The sequence below is a fragment of the Kogia breviceps genome, chromosome 2 (genome assembly GCF_026419965.1).
Source record: "Kogia breviceps isolate mKogBre1 chromosome 2, mKogBre1 haplotype 1, whole genome shotgun sequence".
Classification (NCBI taxonomy): Eukaryota; Metazoa; Chordata; class Mammalia; order Artiodactyla; family Physeteridae; genus Kogia; species Kogia breviceps.
Window position 1 is genome coordinate 28,195,886 of NC_081311.1, and position 21,537 is coordinate 28,217,422.

The window sequence follows — 21,537 nt, forward strand, 5'->3', positions numbered from 1 at the left end:
GAGTGGGGGACTGGGGTAGCATGGGGGCTCCAGTCGGCACAGGGGACCCTCTCCCTAGTGGCCATTGCAGAGAAGGTCCCAGACCTCTAGAAAGACTCAGGGAGGGGGGATAGGGAGGAGGTGGGGTGATCACCCATCACAGGCCCCAGCATACAAATGGACACTTGCTTTCTGGTCCAACACATACTCCTTTGAAGGCCTGTCCTGCCTTATCTGAGCCCATTACTCTCCTCCCTGAGACTCTCACCCACCCCAAGATACCCAGATGCATCTGATCACATATGCCTCGCTCAGCCCTCCACAACTGAGCCCCAAAGCTGCGTACGTTCTCAGAACTCACCTGCCTCCTCACCACCCAAGGTGTCCTAACCCGCCCCCCACCCTGCCCACACCACAGACATTCCACCCACTCGCCCACCAAGGCCCCAGTACTCGCCTGGCACAGTCCTCCCCACTCCACATACCCGAAACACACACATGCACACACATACGTGTGCACACACACAAATTCTTCCCTTGGAGCACATCATGACATACTGCTGTCACACACACACACTACATACAAATCGTCACACACACACACACACACACACACACACACACACACACACACACACAGTAGGGGTAGCCCCTCCCTGGGTCCCAGTCCCTTCAGAAATTATGGGGAGAAGGGGAAACAGGGTTGGAAGTGGCTTCACTTTGTCTTTGTCTCGGACACCCCAATATTTCCCTGCCCCCCTCCTTCCCCTCGGTGGCTGGCCCCTGGGCTGCTTCCCCCACCCCCACCCCTTCCCCTCCTCCGCTTCTCTCGCTGTCGTCTCTGTTCATATATATTTAGTATTTATTTACAAGGCTGGGTTTTTTCCCTGGGCGGGAAGCCAGCCGTGCACAGAAATCCTTAAGATGCTATAAAGCTGGTGAGGTATAAAATGGAAAGTGGTTAGTGCGCTGTTTGGAGATATCTCACCGGCGGCCGGGGGCCCGCGTCGCCCAGCCGCCCGCTGTAAATCTCCCGGAGTTTAGCGCGCTTGTTTGTATCTGGCCGGGAGGGGCGCGGGCCGGCGGGGTAGGCGCCCCCCAGCACGGGGACCCTTCTGGAGAGGCTGTCACTCCCTTCTCAAACGAAGGAGGGGTGAAGGGAGGGCTGGGAAGACCCCCTTTTGGGAAACAGAGGCTCCTCAGCTGTGCCTCTTCTGAACTTAGCCTTGTCCACAAGGGGGATCCAAAAAAGGAGTGAAAACCCAGAGCCCAGAGGTCCCCTACCAGTGCCTGAGATGGGACAGGGACTTTACAATACTCCCCACCCATCTGTGAACGTCTTGCCCCGGAGTCGGAGTCGGCTTAATCTACCCCGCGCCCCAAAGGGCTGGAGGGATGGAGAAGGAGTCGATGACCCTGGTAGGGAGGTCACTCAAGGAGGTGAAGATTTCAGCGCAGGGAAGCACGGTTCTGTCACTGATAAGCTGGGTGATCTCACACAAGTTATTTCAAGCCCTGAGCCCCAGTTTCCTCTTCCTCAACGGAATCATAATAGCTCCTACTCCTAGGGCCCACGGGAAGACTGAATGAGTAAGTGCAGGTGAAGGATTTCACACAGTGCCTGGTACTTAGTAGGTGCTCAGTAAATGCTGAGAGCGTGTCCATCTGCCCCGTACTTTGTTCAGCCACGTGTCTAGTTAGTTGCTCATTTTCTCATTTATTTCGTTGACTATCCGCGACATCCACCCACCCATCTATTCAGCAGCTTTAATCTGTGGGGTTCTGGGCTCTGTAGTGGAGAATTCTGCAGAAGGCAACAGACCTCCCAGGGGAGCTCCAGTCTGGATAGGGCAGTAAGATTTAAACCAAAAGGATAGAAGAACCATTTCTGGGGCTTCCCTGGTGGCGCAATGGTTAAGAATCCGCCTGCCAATGAAGGCGACACGGGTTTGAGCCCTGTCTGGGCAGATCCCACATGCTGCGGAGCAACACAGCCTGTGCGCCACAACTACTGAGCCTGCGCTCTAGAGCCTGCGAGCCACAACTGCTGAAGCCCGTGTGCCACAACTACTGAAGCCCACGCGCCTAGAGCCTGTGCTCCACAACCAGAGAAGCCACCGCAATGAGAAGCCCGCGCACCACAACAAAGAGTAGTCCCCGCTCACTGCAACTAGAGAAAACCCGTGTGTAGCCGTGAAGACCCAATGCAGCCAAAAATTAAATAAATGAATTTTTTTAAAAAAAGAAAAAAGAGCCATTTCTGGATTATGTAGCATTTCAGGGTCACTTGGAGAAAAGGGCTCGCCCCACACATCAGTGTGCCCATCCCTGTCCGCAGCCACTGACGGAGCCCTTTGAGTTCCTGTGGCATGAGAGTCACAGGAGGAGTGAAGGAGCAAGTGGACTGTGAACCCCCAGAGGGTAGCTCTCACCCCCCACTCACCCCCCCAAACCCAGCAGAGCCCAGAGCCCAGCTCTCAGGAGCTGTCAGTAAGTGCCCTTTGATTGATGAGTTGGGAAGGCTGAACTCTGCCACACTCCCCTCTTGCTCTGGAGCAATGACACACCTGTCATACAGCCTGCACACGCATGTCCCAGCTCACCTGGACACATGTCAGAAGGGTTGGGAGTAATGACCGGGAACTCTTAGGTGGTCACCATCCAGAACAGGAGGCTCAGAAGAGCCAAGTCTGTGTCACACAGCCACATCCTAGCTAGTTTTGCTGTATTGGTTCATTTGTTCACTCATTCATTCGTTTATTCAACAAGTGTTGACTGAGTCCCCTCACCTAGAGGTGAGGAGGACACATATGAATGTTACTTAGTCCTGGCTCTCAAGAAGTTTATAGTCCAGGAGAGCTGTTGGGCAGACATACTAGTAATAATAGTATCAGGAAAGCTATGTTAGGAGCCAAGATAGCCATAGAGAGAACTAGAAGGTTCACAGGGAAGAGAAAGCACTTCTGGTCATCATGGGGAATAATCATTTAAAAAAGTAATAAGAGCAATAATAACAGCTAGCAGGCACCTTGCTAAGCATTTTACAGGGACAATTCCAAATAGATTTACTTGAATCCAGTCTTGCAAAGGATTAGAATATTGACGGGCAGAGATGAGTTGGGGTGTTGGAGGGTGATGCCATTCCAGAAGGAGAGTATCACAGGCAGAGGAAGAGCATGAACCAGTGCACAGAGGTGGGAAATCACTAGGTGGGGAATGTGCAGGGGAACCATTCAGAGTCCAAATAGGAGTGTGAAGGAAAGTAATGGGAAGGTTTGGAGAAGGAGTAGGTAGGGGCCAGATCACAAAGGGCCGTGAACATCAGAGTAAGGAGTTTGTACTTTATTTAGTAGGCAGTGGGGAGCCATTGAAGGTTCTTGAGCAGGGGAGTGACAGGATCAGAGCCGGGCTTTAGAAAAGTTAATCTGGCAGTAGTGTGTAGAACAATGAGATGCAGAACTTAAAGGCAGACAGCCCCATTCGGAGGAAGATGCCTCACCTGGTGCATGGTAGGTGCTCCATAACAGTTTATTGGTTGAATTGAAGAGATCCAGGAGAGCTGTGATAAGGGTCTTCCTGGGGCCAGTGGTGATGGTGAGCCACTGTGGGTGAAAAAGATATCAGGAAGTATCTCTGAATTTGTAACCTGATTGAAGATAAGAGATGAGGATGGGGGAGGAGCTAGAGGCTCCAAGGTTCCTGTGAGGGTCAATGGGGTGTGTGTGTGACTCCTAACAAAAAAAGGGAGTCACAAGTTGTTGACTTTAGGAGAGATGTATGAGTTTTAGGAGAGACATATGCTTTTCAACATATTAGCCCCACACTGCCTGGATTGTGGGCTTGGATCTCAAGAGAAGATTGGAATTAGAGGTCAATGTTTCCATCACTGGCAGGGGATGGATGAGATCTCCTGAGACAGCATAGGAGGGAGTGGAGGGCTGGAATTTGAGTTTTACACTATAGCCATATTTGGGGGAGAATGCAGAAAGTAAAAGAGACAGAGAAGGTATGTTAGAGACATGGGAGAAGCAGGAGAATGCGATGGGCAAGGGGGCAGAGAGATGAGCGAGTTTCCCAGAGTGAGCAGTATTCCAGGGGTTCTCATGGGGCGGGGCCTGGGAATCAGCAGTGGGGTCTGTTGGTCAGGACATTGGACAAGAGGCCATGGGCAACCTTGTGGGGAGAAGCGTTGGCGGAGTGGAGGCTGGAGGATGTTCCTGGGTGCAGGGGATACTCCATGGCATGGCATTCAGGGACACTTTATCACCTATCCACTGGGCAGACCAAGCCCCCAGACTTGAGGTTTCCCCAGAGGCTGTCTTTTATCCTGTGTGGAGCAACTGCCAATCTGGCCTGGAGAGGAAAGTGGGGCTTGGATTGCTCCCTGACTCAGGATCCCCGAAACCCTCAGGTCTCAGCACACTCGGGGGTTGCTGGGTTCATGCTATTTATTTGGCTGCAAACCTACACCACTGTGCTCTTCTCTCTGATATAGGTGACCCCCTTGTCCAGTCGTCCCCTGGACAGGCTTGGCCTCCCTCTTCCTTGCCATTGGAGATGGCCCTGGTCCATGGCCTGCTACCTCTGTCCTGGGCCATACCCCAAGCACTTGAGCTGGTGATGCCTAGGTCCCCCAGGAGCCCCAGGAGTGTGGGGTACAGGAAGCGGCTGGGGCTTGGTAAAGCAGAGGGGCAGGACCCAGAACCTTGCTTTCCATTTAGGAAGAGCAAGGCATGGGAGGTGGTGTGGACCCCCACCCTCCCGGAGGGGACCTGCAGTCCTAAATGCCCCTGCGCCTTCTCCATATTGTGGGAAAAGCTGCCACATCCATCACTGTCAGGCGCCGAGTTTGAATAAATTTGAATGCACTGAGCCGTGGGCTGCAGTTTCTATAATATCACTTCCCAGTTTGAATATTTCACTTACTTTTTTTTTTTTTTTTTTTTGAATTTCTTTTCATCCAACAGTTTCTCCTTTTCATCTACCCCATTGCAGCCTGGCTCTGGATATAGAGAGAGGGCAGTGCCTTGAGGGAGTCTGAGATAGGAAGAGGCCAGGCCTTTGCCAGCTTTGATACCTCTGTCCTCTCACCTTCCACCCCGCCCCCCAGCACATGTGCTCCCTGGACCGGGAGCTCCAACTCCCCCCGAGTGTGATGGGGAAAGGGCAGCCGGAGAATGAGTCACCCTCACACTCCCACCCTTCTGCATCGGCAGACCGAGTGCACCAGCGCCCTGCTTCTTCCCTATGGGGGTCCCCCCAACCAGTCCCTCACCTACTGAACCTCCATCAGACACAACACACACGCGTGCACACACACCATCTGATATATTAATATATACCTCGATGTCAATGGCAGATTGCAATTTCCCCCTAGGAAGCTTGCTCCAAAGTCCTGCCTTCCCCTATAAATAAGAACCTCCCAATTCTGGATCCCCTCCCCCCTCCCCCTCTCCCTGCATCTCTTCACTCTCCATTCATCAGTGTGGTGCCAATAGCTATGCCTTCTAGATGCAGGCTGCTGGGAGGGAGAAAGGACTAGAGTTCCGGCAACACACTCCAGAGAACCACCCTCAGTTCCTGGCCACAGGCCCCTTGACTTGCTAGACTGTGGTTGGCGCCATCTCCAGTCCTCATCAAGAGCTCAGGGACCAGGGAGAACTGAGGTGCAAGCAGAGAGAGACCATCCAGGAACAAAACGAGTCAGGGTTGCATGCAAAGTTAGGTCCAGATAGAGACGAGGGGTGAGCAGGTTTAGAAGGGTATTCAGGGACCCCTGAGTCTGTATCTCTCCATAGGGGGTCTGGCCACACTGCCCCTTGGACCATCCATAAGGCACCCTCACCACAAGGACAATCTCTAGAGGGCAGTGACCATCGAGGAGGCTCATAGCGATGCTGCCCATCAGTGAGGACACTGCCATATGGGGCACACTAACTGGCCGGAGGGAGCATTGAGTACCCCAGCCATCTAAAAAGGACTCACAATGACCATATGTGGATCCCTGACCCTCCAAGGGGTCACCAGCCATCCAGGCCACATCCCACGGAGACATATTCATAGGGCAGCTTCTCCTCCTTGCTGTCAGAAACAGCACTTACTTTGGATATTAATCACCCCCCAGCAATGCCTACATCTACCACACAGTAAGTATGTAGGTAGGTAGGTACTGGGGGGAGAAAGGCGAGCAGGAGCAGCAGGCAGAAAGCCTCAGTGAATCTGTGACTTTTGAAGGCTATGTACAGCTCCCCCCTGTGTGCCTGGTCCTGTGTATTCAAAGTTAGTGGAAAAAGCAGGAGACAGGGAAGAAATGGTCAGAGTTTGGGGAGCTCACAGTGCGGTTCAGGAGATGAAGGTGCCATCCAGGGCAATATTTATTTCTACTTTACATTTTGCCATGTTCAAAGAGGGGCTGAGTGGATTTAGGACACACACACACACACACACCCCACACACAAAAACAGTTAAAAAGAGATAGGGAGCCATTTAAAGGCAGGAGAAAGATAAATGGACTGGAGATCCAGTCGGAGCGAGCGTCTGCAGTTTGCAAGGCCATCACAGGATGGGGGCTCATGCGGTAACTGTCCACCTCTCAGGGAGCTCAGTCACTGTGGGTCAGGTAGTCAAGGAAGGCTTTCTGGAGGAGGCAAAAACCAGTCTGGGGACTTGACAGATGGCGTAAGTTCTAAGCAGGAAGGACAAACAGGAGCAGCATTCCATGTGCGGGACTGGAGTAAGGAAAATCAGAGAAATGGAGCTGAGCGTGTGGCAAATGCTGCAGTGGGAGTGGTGAATCCGAGGTACGGGTAGCAGGTGGGAGAGATACAGCATGTCCAGGGGACAGTGAAGAGATGAGAGTCCCCGTGGACCATTGATGGAGAGGTGGGAGCACTTAGGAGATACCCCAGACTAGCCTGGCCTCACCCTAGTATTTCCTACTTCTGATATAGGCCCTCAACACCCTCATCCTGCAAACCCCCCTTCTTCCTATGAGCTCAAACTCAGCATCCCAGCAAAGACAGACCTCACCGGGGGAGGAGGAGCCATAGAAAATAGCCCCCTTCCCCACCCCCAGGAGGAGGCACCTGCCCCTGTGAGAGGGGGGGCCCCAGCCTCGCCTCCCCCCAGTGTGCCCTGGCTGGGCCTGCAGTGGGAGGGAGCGTGGTGTGAAGGGAGAGGCTCTCAGGCCGCACCATGACAGATGATTGACTCGAAACAATATCTAAGGCGATCAGGATAAAGTGCTGGCCATTTCAAGGCTCAGCAGAATTCAGATTCTAATTAGACTTCTCACCACATTCCAAATAAAAATGGTTCCCCTGGTATCCTCTTTGCCTATCAGGTGTCTCTCCCTGATCGTTGGAACAAAATGCATAAAGAAAGTGATTAAAGCCATAACAAAGGCATAAAATTGGAATTATCGCTGCTACCACATCTGGGAGCATGGAGTGTCACCACACCGCCCCCCCCCCCTCCCCAAACCCTCTCACACAGAGAAGTGCTGTCCCACCTCAGCCCCTGGCTGGGCACCCTGCAATGACAGCCATCAGTTGGGTGAGGAGGTGGGGGGAATAGTGGAACTGGGCGTGGGGTCCGAAGAGCCAGGGACTCTTCGGGGATTAGGAGACAAGTAAAGTGGGTGAATGAGGGGCCCAAGGCCTGGGGAAGAAGGGGGTGAGTAGACCAAGGAGTGAGAAGGGTTGACCCAGACAATGGTTGCTGTCTCTAGTGTCTAGAGATTTACTAGTGGGAGGGGCCTCGGGACTCTTGCCTTGATGACCTCACCACCCTCAGGACTTACAGGCTCATGTACAAACACAGGCACTCCTCGTGTGTCCATCTCTGTTGGGAGACTGCCCCCGCCAACCCGTCAACAGACCACAACTCCCCCAGCTGACCCACCACTGGCGCCACTGAACCCAGTGTTGGCTTTCAGTCCCCTTTCCCAGCCTACCTCCAACAGGGGGCAGCCGCCTACAGAGACTACTAAGGCCCCAGTGGTCCCCAGCATGTGTGTGCACAGCCAGCACGTGATCCGGGGACCTTAGTCCCCTACGCCTCACATTTGCACACATGCACACACGTGTGCGCACACGCACCATGCCTATAATAATAGCCTCACACAGTGCACGGCACCCTGGGAATACAGCAAAGGCCGCCCGTCTCAGTGGGGTGCCCTGGCCAGGGGGGTGTCTCAGGCCTCTCCAGCTGCTGCGCCCCCGTCTGCCTCTCACAGCCAGCCCGCTAGCCCGGACCGGGCAGTCTTGCTCCCTGTGCGGGCGCGGGTAGGCGGGCGGGAGGTCCGGAGGAGGGTGAAGGAGTGGGAGCGGGGCTCTGAGCAGGGACGATATAAAATTAAAAGGTAAAAAGCAGGAACGCAAATGGAGGGTGCTTTCAGCTTTCACATTATTAATGACTCTTCAAAAAATCGGCGAGTTTTCCAATCTTCTCTGAGAAGCGCTTGAAGGAGCTCACAGATGAAACTGACCTTCAAAATGTTCTTTGGTCTTTAGTTAAGAAATTCGCTCGCCATTATGGCATCATTAGGGAAACAAGGATAAAATTACTCCATGGTTAATGACCTATAGTATCTCCCCACCAAAATTTGTTTCAGATCTAATAAAACTGTGCTTAACACACTCGGATGAGTTATGAGGACTGTTCTGCAGGGTATTAAAATGTGGAAAATAGATTTTCCGAAGCTGGGGGGACTGGACTTTTTGAATCAGATAGCAGAATGGAATTTTCTGGGCAATAAATTCTTCCATGTCTCAATTTCATCTCGCACTCTCTCTCTCCTGCCTGCCTCTGCCCCTCTCTCTCTCCCTCACTCTCTCTCCCTCACTCTCTCTCCCTCTCTCTGTCTCTCATCTTTTCCTAAAATACTGAAGCAACATAGAAAGCTTTAGAATTTGAAGCCTATACAAACTTTGAGAAAGGCAGAGTGACAAAGGCCATCTGTGTATGACAGTGGGGACCTGTGTGTTTGTGCACACGTGTATCTGTGGGTCCTGGCTGCCTCACAAGAATGGAGGCAACTCCCTCCATCACCTCACACAAGTGCTTCTGGACACATGCAAGGCAGGAGGGACACCCTCCATCTCTCTACTGCCAACCAAGCCGGCAGATCTCACCCTCTATGCCAAAAGCACAGGGCACCCCATGCCAATGACCCTTCCTAGGACCCCCATCCCGACTCAGGGCCTCAACACACACCAAGGCCAGCTGTCAGCCTGTAAGAGAACACAGTCGTCCCCAGGCTTCACGGTGGTGGGAAGGGGCGCTGAGCCGGCCTTGGGAAGGGTCAGAGCTGCCCTGTTTTGCACACGTGTGCACATCAGCACCTGCTAGCGCTCTTCACGAGGCACACCCAGACGCCCTAGCCAGCCAGGCTGCCGGCAGAGGCCTGAGCCCCGGCCCCAGCACTGGCCGAAGGTTTTCGGGGGCTGGATACTGCCGTGGAGAGAGGTGGCTGGCGAGGTAATGGCATTTTGCTCTCTTTAAACTTTAATCTTTCCTATTAATTCCCTGCAACTGGAGAATGTGTGAGAGTTAATGTTCCGTGAACGTGTTTCGCACTCGGCAGTCTCTTCGAGCTAATTACCTTCAGGTGCTAAATGGAGGGAAATTGCAATCCATTTGGATGTGAAAAAATTTCGCCTTCCCGTCCCCTGTGAGACATCCTTTTTCCTGAGTGCTGCAGAAAGAATGCTCTCTGGGTGGGAGTTTTTTCCTAATGTTTTTTTTCTTCGGCCCTCTCCCCCGCCCCCTTTCTCCAAGAGTCTGAGATCTGCAGGATGATGGTGGTTGGAGACAGGAGGAGGCCTGAGCCTGGGCACAAGGTCCAAGTCTGGGGTGGAGGCCAGGTGGGAAAGGACTTACATGCAGGGGAGACACCCGGGCTGAGAATCCGACCCCCGCCCCTTGGAGGCCCTGGAGTGGAAGTGTATTTACATGCTTAATAACACGCTTATTACCAATGTTTCTCAGCTGCTAGGTTTTGAATACAGATATAATAGACTTTTACAAGCCACATAAAAGCTGTCCTTCTCTTGGACCCTGAACTGGGGTATCTGGTAGGGCAGAGGACAGAGAATGGAGGTGAGGAGGGGGCTCAAGGAGGGAGGGGATGAAAATATGCCACAGAATTAGATGGGGAGGAAAGAAGAATGGGGTGGGAAAGAGATGGGCTTCCGGATGGGGCTACATGAAGGTGAGAGTGGGGAGAGATGGGTCAGGACCTCTGGCTCCATCCCAGAGGGTAACTGGCGTGCTGAGGATGAAGGTATGAAGGCCAGGAGAGTCTGTTCTTGAAGACCGTTACGTCTCAGTGGAACACACCCACCTTAGTGAAGCACCCATCCCTCCAGCCCCATCCTTAATCTCTGATCTTGAACCTGAACCTCAACAAAGCCTCACAAAAAGAGACATCTAATTCTACCACCTCCCTCTGCACTGGGTCCAACCCACTAGCCTTTTCAAACCCTATTTCTTAACCTGGGTTGAATCGGGGAGCTGCCCAGATATACTATTTTCTTCTCCCATCCAACAGGGAACAGTCTGGTTTGTTTGTTTGTTTAGGCTGCATTGGGTCTTCATTGCTGCGCACGGGCTTCTCATTGTGGTGGCTTCTCTTGTTGCAGACCACGGGCTCTAGGCGCCCAGGCTTCAGTAATTGCAGCACGCGGGCTCAGTAGTTGCGGCACGCAGGCCCTAGAGCATACGGGCTTCAGTAGTTGTGGCACGTGGGCTCAGTAGTTGTGGCTTGAGGGCTGTAGAGCGCAGCTCAGTAGTTGTGGTACACGGGCTTAGTTGCTCCGTGGCGTGTGGGATCTTCCTGGACCAGGGCTTGAGCCCGCGTCCCCTGCATTGGCAGGCAGATTCTTAACCACTGCGCCACCAGGGAAGTCCCGGGAACAGTCTGGTTTAAAAACACAAGACAGAGGCTCCCACAGTAAGCAGCACTCCGTTTGAAAGAGGACTAGGGTCCCCATGATGGCCCTAGGTTTCACCCTCCCCTCTGAGTTCTTTCTCTGACCTCATCTGTGCCCTACTAGTGAGGGGACATTCATTCTTTCTGACACTGAAGAGCCTCCTTTGGGAGAATATATTAGGAAAATATTGAAGTGGCTTGGGTTTACTTATTTGTTAAAACTTTAAAACTATATTTCAAATATATTTTTTTAAAAATCCATGTACCTATCACATAGTTCTAACAACTATCAGCACATAGCTCGTCTTATTTCTTCTATAACCACTACCCTTTTCCCCAGGATTATTTAAAAACAAATCACAGACATCAAATCAGTTCACCCATAAATATTTCAATATGCATTTCTAAAAGTTAAGGACTCTTTTTTTTTTTTTTTTTTTTTTTTTTTTTTTTTTTTTTTGTGGTATGCGGGCCTCTCACCGTTGTGGCCTCTCCCATTGCGGAGCACAGGCTCCGGACGTGCAGGCTCAGAGGCCATGGCTCATGGGCCCAGCCGCTCCGCGACATGTGAGATCTTCCCGTACCGGGGCATGAACCCATGTCCCCTGCATCGGCAGGCGGACTTTCAACCACTGCACCACCAGGGAAGCCCAGGACTCTTTTAATATAACCACAATACTATTATCTCACCTAAATAAAAATTAACTATAATCCCTTACTCTCATCAAGTATCCATTCAGTGTTCAAATTTACCTGAATCAGGTTTTAATCAAGGTCCTTGTACTGTGTGTGGTTGATATGGCTCTTAAGTTTCTTTTATTCCATAAGTTGCACTTTCTTTCCTTTTTTTCCCCTAGAAATTTATTTATTGAAGAAACTGTGGGCCATTTATGCTATGAAATTTCCTTCATTCTGAATTTTGCTGATAGTACCCTTATGATATCATTTAACATGTTTCTCTGTCCCTTAAATAGGTAGATTCTAGAGCTGCTTGAGTTCAGGTTTGATTTTTTGGCAAGAATATTTTACAGGTGGTGTGAACTTCCTATCACATCACATCAGGACCACATAATTTCTCATCATTTTTCCTTTTATGACATTAAGATTAATCAATGGGTTCAGGAACTGTCAGCCAGATCTATCCATTATAAAGTTCCCCTTCAGCTTTTCCCCTTCTATCAGTTTTTCACTTAATGATTTTAACGGCCATTTACTATCATTCACTAGATCCATTATTTCATTAGGAATTGTATTTGTTTTAAAATTATTTCTTTTCTTCAGCTTTTTATTTTGAAAAATTTTAAAGCTACAGAGAAGTTCACTGTTGCAATGAACACTCATATACCCTGACATAGATTAACAATTTGTACCTATTTCCAAGATTTGGTTTATCTCTCCCTTTCTCTTTCTGAAACACTTGTGGATTCCTTGCTGACATAAATGACACTTCACCTCTAAATACTTCAGCATTCATCTCTTAAGAACAAGAACATTCATCCGTACCGCACAGTGGAATGATCACTTTCAGGTGATCATTCAGAAAATTAATATTTGCTTAAAATACGAGTCCATATTCAAAACTCCTTGATTGTCCCAATAATGTCCCTCATAGCTGCCCTTCTCTCCATCCCAATCCAAGATCTTCTACTGCATTTAGTTATTTTGTCTTTTTAATCTCCTTTACACTGGAATAATTCTCCAACTTTTTTTGTCCTTCATGCATTTGGTAGTTTTGGAAAGTCTGGGTAGCAGAATGTACCTCAATTTGGATCTGATTGTTTCCTTATGGTTAAATTCAGGCTAAACATTTTGGGGCAGGAATACCACACAGGTGATGTATCTTTCTCAGTGCATCATATCAGGAGGCACATAATATCAGTTTCTCCCATTATTGGTGAAGGTAAGTTTGATCATTTTTAAGGTTGCATTATCAAATTTCTCCATTTTAAACATACCCTTTGCCCTTCATGAATAGTACATTATGGGGGAGCAGGATTTGAGATTGTGTGAATATCCTGTTCTTTAAGCATTTTTATCTAGTGGCTTTAGCAAACATTGATGATCTTCCCTGAATCAGTTATGACTACAGTGGTTACAAAGTGGTGAATTTTGTAATGCTATAATTCCTTCTACCTTTATTAGTTGGCACTTTTCTGTAGTGGCATTTATTTTTAATGAGGGAGGCTACAGGAAGTCTTGGTAAGAATGGGGATGCTATGCTGGACAGGACCAGGCATGAGTGTAGTCTCTGGAGATGCCACACCCACAGAAGCAATGCCACTAACCAAGCAGCCTGAGTATACCTGTGGCCCCAGGGACACCTTCCCACAGGGCCAGATATCCCTATGGTCTATAGGGACCTCACCCATACAACTAGATATAGCAAGGTTTCCTGGAAAACTGCCTGTAAGATCACATATACCTATGGTCTCTGAGAATATCACCCTCAGAAACAGGTAAACCCATAGTACATGGAGAATACAGGTAGAATGCAGGATATGTACACCAAAAGTCTACAAGTACCATCACTCCACAGGCTCAAGTATTGCCAGTATCTTCAGAGAACCCCACCCTCTAGATGCAGCTCCAGAACGCACAATAACTCATTATGGCTTCTTGCCCTAATTCCCTGCTAGTTCTTTCAACACAGTTTAAATCCTGGAGCAGTTTAGCTGCCTGGCCCAATGTTATACACTTTGGTGTACCTATTGCCTCTGGTGTAATGGAAGACCAGGCTACCTGCTGGGCAGGGAAAACCCAGGTCAGAGCCTTCCAGATACCGCCCCTGGAATGAGACAAGACAGTCCTACTCAATGGATGACAGGCAGACTCAGTACTTGTTCTGGAGTGGGCTGACCTGCCACCATATTGGAGCTCTTAGGCCCATCTACCTTCTCCTTCACGCTGCCATCAATGTGACTTTGCTTGTAAGCGTCCCAGTCTCTGGCCCCATCGGTTCAAATTCCCAACTCTCAAGAAAAGAAATCTGATTGGCTCACTTTGAGTAAGGTATCTCACCTCGCCTCAATCAACCGTAGCCAGATGTGGCTCCTGGGAATCCACTCACATGGGTGGGAAGAGTGGTTCCCAAAGATGCTGAGCAGACACTCCAAGAGATACATGTCACAGAAACAAACTCAAAATCTCACCAAAGGATGGGCAGATTAAAAACTCTTCAGAAGAACAACTCCATCTTAAAGGTCAAGACCTTTGCCCTAGGGTGTATTGATTTGAGTTGAAAGATGGGACCAAAAAGGGCACATTGCCAAGTCCCATGGACCAATCATACTGTAAAGGGTCTGGAGGGACATGATACACAAGGGAAGTATGTCCAGAAAGTACAGTTCTGTGTGTCTGTAGATGTCTGGTCAGGATGAGGTTGGAATATCAGATACTGATCTAGTTTCAGGATTCTAGGTCTTCCAGATGGTAAGTCTCACTCACTTTTCTGACTCCTTGCTTTGCTGTTACCAGCTCCACAAAAGGACCTATATCAAACCCTCCACTTTGGCCTCAAATCCTACAGCCCCTTAGGTCCTTTCCACTCACAGAAGTGCGTCTGAGAGAAACATCAAGGGCACATCAATGGTATTGATATTTTTGAGCCTCATAGAGGATTCAGTTCTTCCCCAGCCTGGGTTGGTACCCTTGCCCACTTAAAAAATTTTTTTAAAAATATTTAATTAATTTATTTATTTGGCTGCATTGGGTCTTAGTTGTGGCATGCAGGATCTTTCATTGTGGCATGCGGTCTCTTCATTGCAGTGCACGGGCTTTTCTCTAGTTGTGGCATGCAGGTTTTCTCTTTCTAGTGGTGGCGTGTGCGCCCCCAGGCGCGTGGGCTCTGTAGTTTGCAGCACACAGCCTCTCTTGTTGAGGCACGCGAGCTCAGTAGCTGTGGCGCGCTGACTTAGTTGCCCTGCGGCATGTGGGATCTTAGTTCCCTGACCAGGGATAGAACCCACGTCCCCTGCATTGGAAGGCAGATTCTTTTTTTTTTTTTTTCTGATCCTTAGAACTTCTTTTTTAACCATCTTTATTGGAGTATAATTGCTTTACAATGGTGTGTTAGTTTCTGCTTTATAACAAAGTGAATCAGCTATACGTATACATATATCCCCATATTCCCTCCTCTTGTGCCTCCCTCTGACCCTCCCTATCCCACCCATCTAGGTGGCCACAAAGCACCGAGCTGATCTCCCTGTGCTGTGCAGCTGCTTCCCACTAGCTATTCATTTTACATTTGGTAGTGTATATGTTGGTGCTGCTCTCTCACTTCGTCCCAGCTTACCCTTCCCCCTACCCACCTCCTCAAGTCCATTCTCTACATCTGCATCTTTATTCCTGTCCTGCCCCTAAAATGGTTCATCAGAACCTTTTTTTTTAAGATTCCATATATATGTGTTAGCATACGGTATTTGTTTTTCTCTTTCTGACTTACTTCACTCTGTAAGTAAGTCAGAAATAGAAAACTTTCAGACTCTAGGTTCATCTGCCTCACTACAAATAACTCAGTTTTGGTTTTTTTAATGGCTGAGTAATATTCCATTGTATATATGTTGGAAGGCAGATTCTGTACCACTGGACCACCAGGGAAGTCCCACCCCTGCCCACTCTTGGGGAATTTTGGTTAGTGTTTTTTTCTCTCACCCCTAGACTTTGCAAAATCCAAATATTAAAAGTTTACAGGGCTTCCCTGGTGGCGCAGTGGTTGAGAATCCGCCTGCCGATGCAGGGGACACGGGTTCGTGCCCCGGTCCGGGAAGATCCCACATGCTGCGGAGTGGCTGGGCCCGTGAGCCATGGCCGCTGAGCCTGCGCATCCGGAGCCTGTGCTCCTCAACGGGAGAGGCCACAACAGTGAGAGGCCCGCGTACCACAAAAAAAAAAAAAAAAAAGTTTACAATGAGCATATACCTACACCATGCAACAATTGTAAGCTGTACCTAGGAAACATAGCATGTTTTTCCCCCGCAGTACCCTGTCACGGTGTACCTTCCCCAGAGCAGGCAGGTGCAAGCCAACGCAAATGCAGTCAGAGCTGGAAGCTCCCCACCGACAACAGAGAAGTCTGCCTAGGCTGGACTCAAGCTGCCCAGCCTGCTGATAAGTAAATCTCCTTGTTGAATTGTTCCTTCTCTCAGTAAGTAATGTCCCATTTTATCCCCATTAATGCTTTTGTTCTTAAATTTTTGTCTGTTATCAATATTGCTAGCCCAATATTGCTAGCTTCCTTTTGGTTAGTATTTGCCTAGCATATCTTGTTCTATATCTCCATTTTCAATCTTTCTGTAACTTTAGGTTTTAGGCAAGTCTTTGTGAAAACCCTATACCTGAATTTTTAAAAAAATCCACACTGAATGTCTTTTTTAATGGGCAAATTTGATAAGTCTACCTTTATTGTGATTAATGCATTTGGACTTACTTCTATCATCTTACTTTGTGTTTTCTATTCTCTTTGCTTTTTCTTTGCTTTTCCTCTTTTGCCTCTTTGCTTTTCCCTCTTTCATGCCTCCTATAGCATGATAAAGTTTTCTTCATTCTGTTTTTAATTTTCTTTTCTACTGGTTTGGAAGTTAAAGGAAAGGAAATATAATTACTCTTAATTTTTAAACATTTTTATATTTTAACATTTTTTACTTAACAAAAGCTAATCTATTTTTTTGTTCTTTTAAACAATAGAAGGATCCTAGAATGCAAACCAACCTCTTCCATTTTTTCATGTTATATACTGATTAGTATTTTAGTTCCATCAGATTTTAAAAATATATTTCTAAATAGTTATTATTTAGATTTACCTACATATTTACCAATTTCTTTGCTCACTTATGCTTCTATTAGCCCAATTCTTCCTTTTGGGTTCAATTTCCTTCTCAATGAAGTCTTTTAAAAATTTCTTCAGTAAGGTCTGTAAATAGTAAACTCTCCTTCATTTGTATCTGAATTTGTCTTTATTTCACCCTTTCTGTGTTGAATGATAATTATCTGGGTTATAGTATTCTAAGTTGACAGTTATTTTCCTTCAACTGTAATTATTTATGTTCTGGTTTCTGTTGCTCCTAATGAGAAGCCTGAAGCCTGTCTATTTATTTATTTATTTCTATTTTTGGCTGTGTTGGGTCTTCGTTTCTGTGCGAGGGCTTTCTCTAGTTGTGGTAAGTGGGGGCCATTCTTCATCGTGGTGCGTGGGCCTCTCACTGTCGCAGCCTCTCTTGTTGCAGAGCACAGGCTCCAGACACGCAGGCTCAGTAGTTGTGGCTCACGGGCCTAGTTGCTCCACAGCATGTGGGATCTTCCCAGACCAGGGCTCGAACCTGTGTCCGCTGGATTAGCAGGCAGATTCTCAACCACTGCGCCAGCAGGGAAGCCCCTGAAGACTGTCTAATTGTCATCATTCTGTTAGCTTTTAAGACTTTTGTCTTTGATATTCTGCAGTATCACAACAATGTGTTTTGGTGTAGTTTTTATTTATTCTCCTCAGAAACTCAGTTGTGTTCCTACTCACTGGGAATTTTTGCATTCAATACTGGTCAATTCTCCACTGTTGTGTCTTCATATATTGCTTCTCTCTCTTTTCTCTTCTTCTGGAATTTCTAATATCTCTATTGGACTTTCTCATTTTATTCCTCACATCTCAACTCCTTCATATTTTCCATGACTTTAAATGCAGCTCTGTGAGCTGCATTTTGGGTACTTTTGAATTTGTCTTCCAACTCACTAACTCTCTCTTGAGCACTGTTATCAACTGTTTAAACCCTCCACTGAATTGATTTTTTTTTTTTTTTTTGTGGTACGCGGGCCTCTCACTGTTGTGGCCTTTCCCGTTGCGGAGCACAGGCTCCAGATGCGCAGGCTCAGCGGCCATGGCTCACGGGCCCAGCCGCTCCACGGCATGTGGGATCTTCCCGTACCGGGGCATGAACCCGTGTCCCCTGCATCGGCAGGCAGATTCTCAACCACTGAGCCACCAGGGAAGCCCGCTGAATTGATTTTATGTAAATATTATTTTATTTCTAGAAGCTCTGTTTGGTTCTTTTCCAACTCTACTTTTCTTTTCCATTATGTCTCATTGTTGCTTTTGGGATTTTGCTCTTACCTTTTTTGAGGGAACATTTTAAAGTATTTTCCATATTGTTTTGTTACCTATACAGTTATTTAAATTCTTCAATGTATTGTGTTTGTTGATTCTCTTTCTTGCAGTGGTTTATTTCTTCTTGTGGTTTGTAGTTTTTGACTGTGATCTCATCTCCAGCAAAACTTGGGTTCTGTAGGAGGCTTACCTGCCCTTGGCCATGAAGGAGGAATCATGTCATGTCAAAATTTTGTCTCTACTGGGATTCTATGGGTTTCACCATTTATGGACCAGTTTGTTATTTTCTTGAACTGAGTTTCCCACATCTTGTGAGTAGTACAAAATTTGCACTGCAGATCCATGTTTGGCACAGGCTTGGATTTCTAATATCTCACAGATGACTCTTATTCTACCCTCAGCCCCAGAAAGATGACAAGTTTCTCTACTGAATCCTTATCAGTAAATGGAGTTTTCTGGTTCCTGTTGCATAGATAAGTAACTCTTCATGGCTCCTAACTTTATCAAGGGAGCTCAGTTTCAGCTCCCCAAATGCAGAGGCTTTGGGCTTGCTCTTCTATCCTCATCACTGTTAAATTCTAGCTCTTATGACATATTGGCTCTAAGGACTCTGAAATCCCCCTGGCCACTTTGGCTCTGAGTTTTCTTTCCATTCCTGGCACTTAGGCTTTTCCATTTATTGCTTTACAATGTGGTTATATACTTTTTAATTGTTTTATTTTATATTTTTAAAGTTTATCGTATATATAATTATAAAGTTTCTATTTCTAGTGGGGGACATTTTCCTATATCAGTTTGGTCTGCCACACTGACCTGATATCCACTTACATTCTTGTGTTTATGATCCAGTCCATCTCTTCCACTAGGTTATAATATTATATAACAGTTACTATTTATATTTTTATACTATTCAAGTAAGTAGCCCCATTCTCTTCACTGAGTAGGTCCTCAGCAAATGTTGTTATTTTTCTATTGTTATTATTTTTACTATCTCCAACCTCGCTGTTCAGGGTGAGAGAAAACCAGGTTCTGCATATGTCATGAGCATTTAAAGTATATAGCCAGTCTGTTCAGCCTTTGGCATTGCTCATCTGAATTTCATTATTCATGAACAACATCTTTCTCAATCACCTTCAAGGACAATTCATCATCTATTAGACCAATGTTTCTCAAAGTGCAGGTTGCGATCCATTAGTAGGTCATGAAATCAATGTAATGAAATAGAATAAAATAGAAAAAAACTCAAGGTGCATCACATATGTAAGTGTAGGAACTGCTTACTGAAACTTTATTTCAGGGGTGTGTGTGTGTGTGTGTGTGTGTGCGCGCGCGCGCGCGCACGCGTGTGTGTGCGTGTGTTCACACCCACACACACCACGCAAAATGGGTATTTTGTGTGGGTAACCATGCAAAGTGTATTTCAGGCTGTAAGTCAGGGTAAAAATGTTTGAGTCACTGATCAGACTTTCTTCTGAGCCTCCACTCAACCTACTACCCCTTTTTAGCAGGCCCATCTTCAAGAGAAAAGATTAATTGCAGAGCCAGGAAACTCAAGACCTATCTTTTCCATATGAAATTCTTATGCCCCAGGGAGGAGAGCAGGTCCCACAAAGGTCGACACTGCCCTGAATTGGAAGCCCCACAAGTGGTCAAGAATACCCAGTGTGTCCTGTGAATCACAGATATTCTCTGTGCTCCAGGCCCCTGTACTTCACCCTAATACCCCTATCTAAAGTCTGGAAAGGCCTTTCAGCTGATGTTTAGCAGGGCTTTGAGACCCTTAAATGCAGCTTCTCTAGGGTCTTGACCTTAGACAGCTCCTTGAATGTAGCTCTCAAGGCCACCATATAATATCCACCTGGGAGGACAACTGGGAAATTACTCCCCTGCACTCAGCTCCCAGGGAAATTATCAATTGCAGAACTCCCCTACACAGTCTAGAAGGTAGAAGTGTCAGCTGTAAAGACTTTGTTTTGAGCATCAGCATTATTGAGAAAGGCCTCAGCACTTGTTCCTCCTCTGTACCATCTTGAACATCTGCAAATCACAGAGGGATTCAACCCATTTCATATACAATGATCCCTGGCATGAAGGGATTTGAGCCTCATTTAACTTCCACATTCAGCATATCCCAAGGTTCCAAAATAAAAGAGCCAGTTATCACTCTAAAAATCAGACTGGTATTTGTTGAGCTCCTACTATGTGTCAGACACTTTTATATGCATTACCTCATTTAATCTTTACATCAACCCTATGAGGTTAGTATGATTATCCTCATTTTATAAATGAGTGTAAGAGTTAGAGAGGTTAAGTAACTTGCTAGAGGTCACCTAGCTGGTAAGTGGTTGGTGAGCTGGGATTTGAACTTCAGTTTGGCAGGCTGTTGGCCTGAGCACTTAACCACTACTCAATACAGTCCTCAAATAAAGGGGCCTCCCTGCCAGTAAAGACATAGACTCCAGGACTGACTCATGCAAAGCCAGTGCTTTCTCTGCATGACTGGCCTAAGAAGTGAAATGATCAGAATGTGGATGCCTGCTCCCTTGCTAAGTCACTTTGTGTCCTTAGGTAAGCTACTTACCTCTCTGAGCCTCAGATTCCCCATCTATACTAATAGTTGGACTATCTCCTTCAGAGGGCTGCTGTAAGGAAGACATAAGATAATGACATGAAAGTATTTTGTAAAGCATAAAGTGCTATGCCAGTAAAATATCTTATTATAAAAAGCCATATAATTAATTGGCTGAATTTCTCCTGTTGGAGTGGGAGCCCCTTCATTGGCTCCAACTGCACTTCAAATAAAATTCAAAATGCCAACTTGACGTGTGAGGCCTGCATGATATGGCCCTTTGTTCACTGCTCCTTTCTCAATGTGTTCCAACTTTACTAGCCCCTCTGTTCCCACCTCAGGGCCTTTGCACATGCTGTATTCTCTGTCTAGTACATTTCCCACCTCTAGCTGCAACCTCTACTCTCTACTCCCACTTTGCCTGACTAACTGCTCATCTTGTAAATATCAGATTAATTTCCTTGCCACAGTCTTAACATGACTAGGTAAGGTCACTCTGGAGTATATTTACTTTGTATGCATAGTGAGGATGGCTGTTGTGTTTTAATATGTGTCTTTTCCATTGGAAGGGATGCTTGATGAGAGCAAGGACCATATATATTTCAGCAAGTCCTGTATCCCCAGCATCTGGCAGAGCACTTGGCACAAAGCAAGGGCTTCACAGACATTTGTTAAACACATTTGAAAAATCAACAAATGTGAGCAGAGACTGCTTTACTCATATTTTACCACATATTAAACGTGCCACAAAGGTTTGTTATGCTCCAACCCCTTTAGACTGGCATTTCTGAGCATGAGGCCTATAGGATATAAATAGTTGTTGCATAAGAAAAAGGGGTCTGTGGTCAAATAATTTGGGAAAAAGAAGGTTAAACAAATATAAACAGGATTTTAACTGTTTTTTTTTTTAACCACAAGACTTCTTAGAGATATGCTTGGGTTCCTCAGAGGCAACAGTGCAAAGCA

General features: G+C 47.1%; 1 long non-coding RNA gene across 1 annotated transcript in view; it reads right to left on the reverse strand.

The window, feature by feature from the left end:
* The window catches only part of LOC136793516 (uncharacterized), a 47,268-nt gene extending 26,642 nt beyond the window's left edge, over window positions 1–20,626 (reverse strand). The window contains exons 1-2 of the long non-coding RNA XR_010838849.1: window positions 20,584–20,626; window positions 3,479–3,581 (exon numbers count right to left, since the gene is read on the reverse strand). This is a non-coding gene — a long non-coding RNA (uncharacterized lncRNA). The remainder of the gene's footprint in view (window positions 1–3,478; window positions 3,582–20,583) is intronic.
* Between the last annotated feature and the right edge of the window lie 911 nt (window positions 20,627–21,537).